Raw genomic sequence first — 7,401 nt, forward strand, 5'->3', positions numbered from 1 at the left:
CAAGTTACCTCAATTACGTCCAGACTAAGCATGATCTGCTCACTGACTACTGACCAGTGTTACGAATACTGTGTGTGTGTGTGTGTGTGTGTGTGTGTGTGTGTGTGTGTGTGTGTGTGTGTGTTACTTGGGGTGGGAAGGGGCCTGCAATGAAGACGTGCCCTGAGGAATTCCCTTAGTCTGGCGTCGTAGAGTAGGTGAAGCGACGCGCCCCCACCGTATAAACCCATTGATTGATTGATTGATTGACATTGTACAGCACAACGTGACTAAAGTATCCTCTCTCTCTCTCTCTCTCTCTCTCTCTCTCTCTCTCTCTCTCTCTATATATATATATATATATATATATATATATATATATATATATATATATATATATATATATATACACACATATATAAATTCATCGTGATATGTCTCAAATCAAATAAATAATTTTGAAAAAATGGGTGCCTGAAGATGAAGAGTGGAACAGGCTTGACAGTCGCATGGTGATAGCCGATAGTATTGATTCCTTAAATAAAAAGGTTAAAAATGTATATGGATCGGGGGGATAGGCGGTGATCGGTGATGCTGAATTTACAGGAGATCCATTGTGTAGACCTACTCTGACAGACTCCTTATGTTATCAAGTTCTTAATGTACGATTAAGAATTGAACTTCTAGGAAAGAAAATCGACACCAATAGATCAGTAAGACCCTACAACTTGTCCTTGAGATTATTGAAAGAACTTCAGCCGGAAACACTTAAGCTACTTGACAGTATCTCCAATCGGTCACTAAAGTAAACATATTTCCAGGAGGCTGACAATTAGAAAACGAGGCACCGATTGTACAATATCTATGCCCGGATTCTAGCCATTAGCACGAGAGTCTGTTATCCTCAAGGCCCGAGGGTTAAGAGGCAAAAGCCATCCCTTATCAGCCCAACCTGATTAGACAAGGTCCTCAGGAAAAGTATTTGAAAAATTTTGTCAAGTTCTTGGAAGATAACGTTATAATTACTGATACCCAGCACGTATTAAGAAATGCTAAACCAACTTACTAAACGTTTTCTTGGAAAAACTTATTAAGAAAACTATTGTCTATTATAATGTGAGGACAGGAGTAAACTGAACGTTCCAGTGAGTACTTTCAGCAAGAGCTTTGATACGTTCTGCAAGTCAATGAAGAGCCTAACGAAAAGTTAAATCGTTAAAGCAGGCAGAGTCGTTATGAGCCAACATGTTCTAATTTCTGCTCTGATTTGTTTTCATGTTTCCTCCTCCTCCTCCTCCTCCTCCTCCTGAGCCCCGTTATTGAGCCCCGTTATTGTGTTCCTCCTCCTCCTCCTCCTCCTCCTTCTACCCGTACTTCTCGTATTACTCTCCTTTTTCTTCCTCCTCCTCCTCCTCCTCCTCCTCCATCTTGTGCTCATCCCTCTCATTTTCAAACGCCCTCAGCCATACTGGACTTGATACATGGAGAGGAAATTAAGCGAAGAAGATGCCGACATGTGTGTGTGTGTGTGTGTGTGTGTGTGTGTGTGTGTGTGTGTGTGTGTAGTGTTCCTTCCCAATAGATATTTGTACACTCTCTCTCTCTCTCTCTCTCTCTCTCTCTCTCTCTCTCTCTCTCTCTCTCTCTCTCTCTCTCTCTCTCTCTCCCCCCCCCCCCGCCGCAGTCGTTCCTTAAGGGCACTCTCTAGATACAGAACAAAGGTACGAAAAATCACAAATCCCAGGTGTCACTTTGGGTGCGGAAATGGCGATCTCTTTTAACAGTTCCCAAAGTCTAAAAAGTCCTTCGAGTGCTATTGTGTTCCTCATCCTCAGCCTCTCTCATTCTCTCACTTCCTGCATTTCTTTTACGCGGATCTTTTACTATTTTCCCATCGGGTTTACTTGTACCCAACTCTTTTCAACTCCCTTTTTCAACCTTATTCCGTCATCAGTTTATACAGTCTTAAGTCTTTCCAGTGATACGTATTGTTTCTCATTCTGTCTCTCACTTCCTCCATTTCTTTTACGCAAGTCTTTATTTTTTTCACATAATGTTTACTCGTACTTTTTTTCACATTTCTACCTTTCCTTAAACGGTTTATTGTACTTTTTTCCACTTTTCTACCTTTCCTTAAACGATTTCTTGTGCTTTTTTTCCACTTTTCTACCTTTCCTCAAACGATTTCTTGTGCTTTTTTTCCACTTTTCTACCTTTCCTCAAACGGTTTATTGTACTTTTTTTCCACTTTTCTACCTTTCCTCAAACGATTTACTGTACTTTTTTTCCACTTTTCTACCTTTCCTTAAACGGTTTATTGTACTTTTTTCCACTTTTCTACCTTTCCTTAAACGGTTTATTGTACTTTTTTCCACTTTTCTACCTTTCCTTAAACGGTTTATTGTACTTTTTTTCCACTTTTCTACCTTTCCTCAAACGATTTCTTGTATTTTTTTCACTTTTCTACCTTTCCTCAAACGATTTCTTGTACTTTTTTCACTTTTCTACCTTTCCTCAAACGGTTTCTTGTACTTTATTCCCACTTTTCTACCTTTCCTCAAACGATTTCTTGTACTTTTTTTCCACTTTTCTACCTTTCCTCAAACGATTTCTTGTACTTTTTTCCACTTTTCTACCTTTCCTCAAACGATTTCTTGTGCTTTTTTTCCACTTTTCTACTTTTCCTTAAACGGTTTATTGTACTTTTTTCCACTTTTCTACCTTTCCTCAAACGATTTCTTGTGCTTTTTTTCCACTTTTCTACTTTTCCTTAAACGGTTTATTGTACTTTTTTTCCACTTTTCTACCTTTCCTCAAACGATTTCTTGTACTTTTTTTCCACTTTTCTACCTCTCCTCGTCTGCTTCATGTGCCTACCCTCGTGTCTCCATTTCCCTTTCTGCATCCTTAATTTCAGCTTTACATACACATTAATTTGAACTTTTTTTCACTCCTTTCTACTTTCACCTTGGACAGTATTAAGTCATGTTCCTTCCCTGCGTACTTTGAGTCTCCATTTTTCCTGCAGTATTATTTCTTTCATTTTTACATACATATTTGCTTGTACTTTTTCTTTCACTTCATTCTACCTTCTTTCGCCTTGGACAGTATTAAGTCATGTTCCTTCCCTTCGTACTGAGTCTCCATATTTTCTGCTGTATTCTTGGTTTCATCCTTACTTCCTTTCCTTCTTCCGTACTCTACCTCTTTTTCTCCTTCAGTATCCCTTGTTTCATCTTTACATACTTCATTTTCTTCTTCCGTACGCTATCTCCATTTTCCTCTCAGTATCCCCACTTTCGTCTTTTACAAACTTTTTTACTTCTTTCCTTCACCCTCGCATCCCCACCTCCATTTTCCTTCCTCCGTGCACCCTCCTGCCTCAATCTTCTCGCTGCGTCACGTTCAGCACTCACGCCTTACCTGCCGCCTCTCCTCCACACTCCTCTCATTTCCTCCCTCCCTCCATAGTCACCCTGTCACGTCCAGTCCTCATTTCACCTCCTACTCTCCCCTTTACCCTCTGTTCCTTCCCTTCCCTCCCTCCCTTGCCTCCAGCCCCTCCCTATCCACCTTGTCACCTCCTACATTCTCCAGCTCCCACTCTGTTCCCTCGCTCCTCCATCCCCCCCTTCCCTCCAGCCCCTGGCGTCCCCTGCCCCCTCCTCTCCAGCCCCTGCCGTCCCCTCCCCCCTCCTCTCCAGCCCCTGCCGTCCCCTATCTCCCTCGCACCCAGCCCCAGCCGTCCCAGAGTTCCTCATCAAAGCACCAAGTTCCTCCCCGCTGCAGATACGCTCAACTTGCCCCGTAAATCTACTTCTATGGCCAAAGTTGCGGACAAAATTCGTGGACACGGTTATTATTCTTGGGATTTTCCTGCGTCTTGTAAATTAAAGTCCGGCGCGCTCTATTCATAGGCCTAAGGGGGACACGCGCGGCCCCCCTCAATAGTGGATGGTGGTTTGGGGAAGAGGGAAGGGAAAGGAAGGGGGGTATTGCAAGACGAACATTAGAACAATAAACGAATCCATACCATACAACTATACACTCCTACTGTCTCTCGTTCTCCCACACCTGTACCTTCTCCACTAAACGCGTTCCTCTACTTGCTATACCCTTGATTGAAACAAAAAAAGCCGTGAGAAGGCTGCTTGGCACGTGTGGCGTGATTCAGTAAGTCGGCAACGTAGTGGTGTAATCACCACCCCACAACCCCCCCCCCCCCCCCTATTCCTCCCCCAAAAAATATACCGGCCACTTTATGAACGACGGAGCTGACAAAGCTGACAAATGAGCGGACCTGTAGAGAATGGCCGCTGCTGGGAGCTGGTGTGGTATGTCACCCAAAGCGATGTTTCAAGTTTGATCTGCCTAAATTGAGTTCACGATGGTTTTGGCATCTTCAGGTGTCTAATGGAGAGAAAAAAACATAGCATTCAGTTATTTCGATCACCCTAAACCTAGTTTGGGGGCATATCCAATATGGCCGCCATCCCATGTAGGAAATTTACTATTTACAAATTTTACTTTATGGGATTTTCGATCATGCTAAGTTGATTGGAAACATTTTCAAGGCAATTTGAAGTCAAAGTCACGTGATTCGATCAAGGTCAAGGTCAATTTTAGGTCTGAAATGACTTTAATTTATTTTCAATGTCTTTGTGAATGGAATAACTTGACATGTCTCTTCAATGATTAGATCCCTGAGTCTATGGTTCAATTATAGAACATTCCTATTAACTGTAGGTCAGGGCTGACCCACACTATTGGCCAAATACTGTTACTTGACATTAACATTTTATTTTTACTTTCCAGCCAATGATGTGACATTCCTGTAGTGCCGCTCTTCACTATCAGTGCATGCAGACTTAACATCCTTGGGACACATTTGTGCACGCTAACTTACTATCCTTGGGACACTTCACACCATACATTATCATGGGACGGGAAAACGTTTCAAATACTTGCTTTGTCTGTAATCGCAAGGGTAATTTAATAACAAATCCTAGTTTGAACAGTATTCAAGAACTGCTTAATAATGCCACTGAGAGCTGAATTTGGCGATTTGACGTTTAAACCAATGGTAGAAGCACGCTTTAATCTCACACCTGCACAACTCATTTTGGTGCGTCACCACAGCGAACGTCGTAAGCCCATGCATATATATGTAGTCGACAAAGAGAACACTAAACGTGCCAGAAAACGGACATCATCACATGGTCGTCCATTCTCGTCTACAGAAAGCAGCAATGTAAGTGACAGACCGAAAAGAGTCAAAGGTGTTCTTTCCAAAGCATGCGGATGCATTTTTGCAGCATGTTCATTCTCTTCCCCAATATCTACAGACCCCCTGCACAGAGTTTACACTGATCATCGAGGACAGTCATTACTAGACATCAAAGATACTACAGGGGACAATGCTGTTCGTGCTTGTTCATCATATCTGTCAGAGGGATGACCTTGAGAAGTGTTATCACATGAACAAAATTGTGTAGTGCCCAACTACTTATGTCAGAGATAGCCAACGAAATGACAGATTTATGTGATAACATGATATCAGATGGCTTTATTTGCCAATGTATGCATTATTTAGTATGTTGTTTGGACTTGTATTTCATAATAACTTACATTGTTATGGCCATGTGCGTACTTATTATATTGTATGGATATGTATTTCATATTAACTTACATTGTTATGGCAGCCAATATCATATTCTCTTTGTGAATTGGTGATATAAAATAGCTAAGCGTCAACCCTTTGCCTGATGAAGTTCTATGAAAACTGATATTCTGATGTTGCAAGTTATCTACTCGAACAAATATGATGTGGCACGCACTACACTCCCACAGTTCCAAGTTCTACAGTTCCAAGTTTCATGTGAATTAATTCCTGCAGTTTCTTCAAGCTGTTAGGCTCTGTAAGTGGGGCATGGAGGTTGTCCCCAGCCCATTATGGTGCAAGAAAGATTTTTTTTATGGTAGCGCCGTCCTGCTTGACTTATGCTGTCCTCCGGAGCTCATTCTTGATCCTCTTTAGAGTTAATCTAGAGTCCGAGTTGAAAGGTGGTCTTCAGGACAGCATGTGAGTTGCCTTAGGCCACTCAGCCATGAATAAAACTTGTTACGTTATAGCGGAGGTGGGACTCGAATCCGGGGAAAGATGAAGAAGTACAGAAAAGTACATCCTCGAGTCGTCCCACCGAGCTGAAGCAAAATGCCAAAAGCACCGCCTCTTCGGTGGGTCCAGAGTATGTACAGGAGCGATAGGACATAATGCGAAAATAAGGTTGTGATCGGAGGAGCCCAACGGAAAGAAAAGTTTAATAGAATAAGCTGAAGGATTAGAGGTTAGGAAGGGGTCTAGAATGTTGGGCGTGTTTCCAAAGCGGTCGGGGATAAGAGCAGGGTGCCGAACCAACTGCTTTAGAACACTGAGGAGAGCAAAGTTGTAGACTTGTTCACCAGGATGGTCAGGAGGATGAAAGCCAAAGCTGTTGGTGAACACAGAAATCTTCTAGAGCGGAAATTTCAGCGAAGGGAGAGTGAGTCAGGAAGCGTTGCACTTTAGAGTTCAAATAGTCGAAGAATTTTACATAGTTGGTAGACTTAGGTGAGAGATATACAGCACAGGTGTACTTAGTAATAGAGTGACAATGAAGTCTTAGCCAGACAGTGGAAAATTCTGAAGAACCAAGATCGTGGGCACGAGAGCAAGTGATGTCGTTGCCTGCGTAGACTCAACATCCAGCTTTGGAATGAAAGTTAGGATAGAGATAGCAGGAGGGAATAGAGTATAGAGATTACTGTCAGTAGCCCCTGAGGCCTGGGTTTCAGTGAGGAAAAGATAAGGTTTAGTGGAGAGATGGTGTTCCACAGAAGGGAAATTAGAATGAAAACCGCTAATGTTGCAGAAGTTAATAAAGAAAAAGTTCGGAGAGCTACCAGGACACCTCTCAGGCCGATAATCAAAAGGGGAGTCCTCTCTGGGGGCATTTGTACCCCCCCCCCCCCCCATACAGCAACTCCGAGGCATTGCCTGAGTTAGCCATTATATATTTTGATAATTTTGAGGAAATGATGTATGTGTAGCGTATATGTAGTGTCGTGTGGAAAGTAAGAGAATTTGTCTTTAGAAAGAATGCTGAACTACTCTCTGGTATCGATGAAACAATATGGAAACGGAAAGTGAGGATACGAGGAGGGTTTTTGGTAGGGATGGGCAAGTACCGTTAATTTGAGTACCGGTAGTACCGGTACCGAAAACTCGAGTACCGGTACCGGTACCGGTACCCAAAGGAGTTTTTTTTTTTTCTTAATGAATTCTGATGAAATTCCCAAACAAATTTCCTGTAAAGAAAACTCTCTCTCTCTTCCTTCAACTTAATATCAACTAGAGTAGAAATGCAACGTTTAGGAGCCTTC

This window comes from Eriocheir sinensis, chromosome 15 (assembly GCF_024679095.1).
Source record: "Eriocheir sinensis breed Jianghai 21 chromosome 15, ASM2467909v1, whole genome shotgun sequence".
NCBI lineage: Eukaryota > Metazoa > Arthropoda > Malacostraca > Decapoda > Varunidae > Eriocheir > Eriocheir sinensis.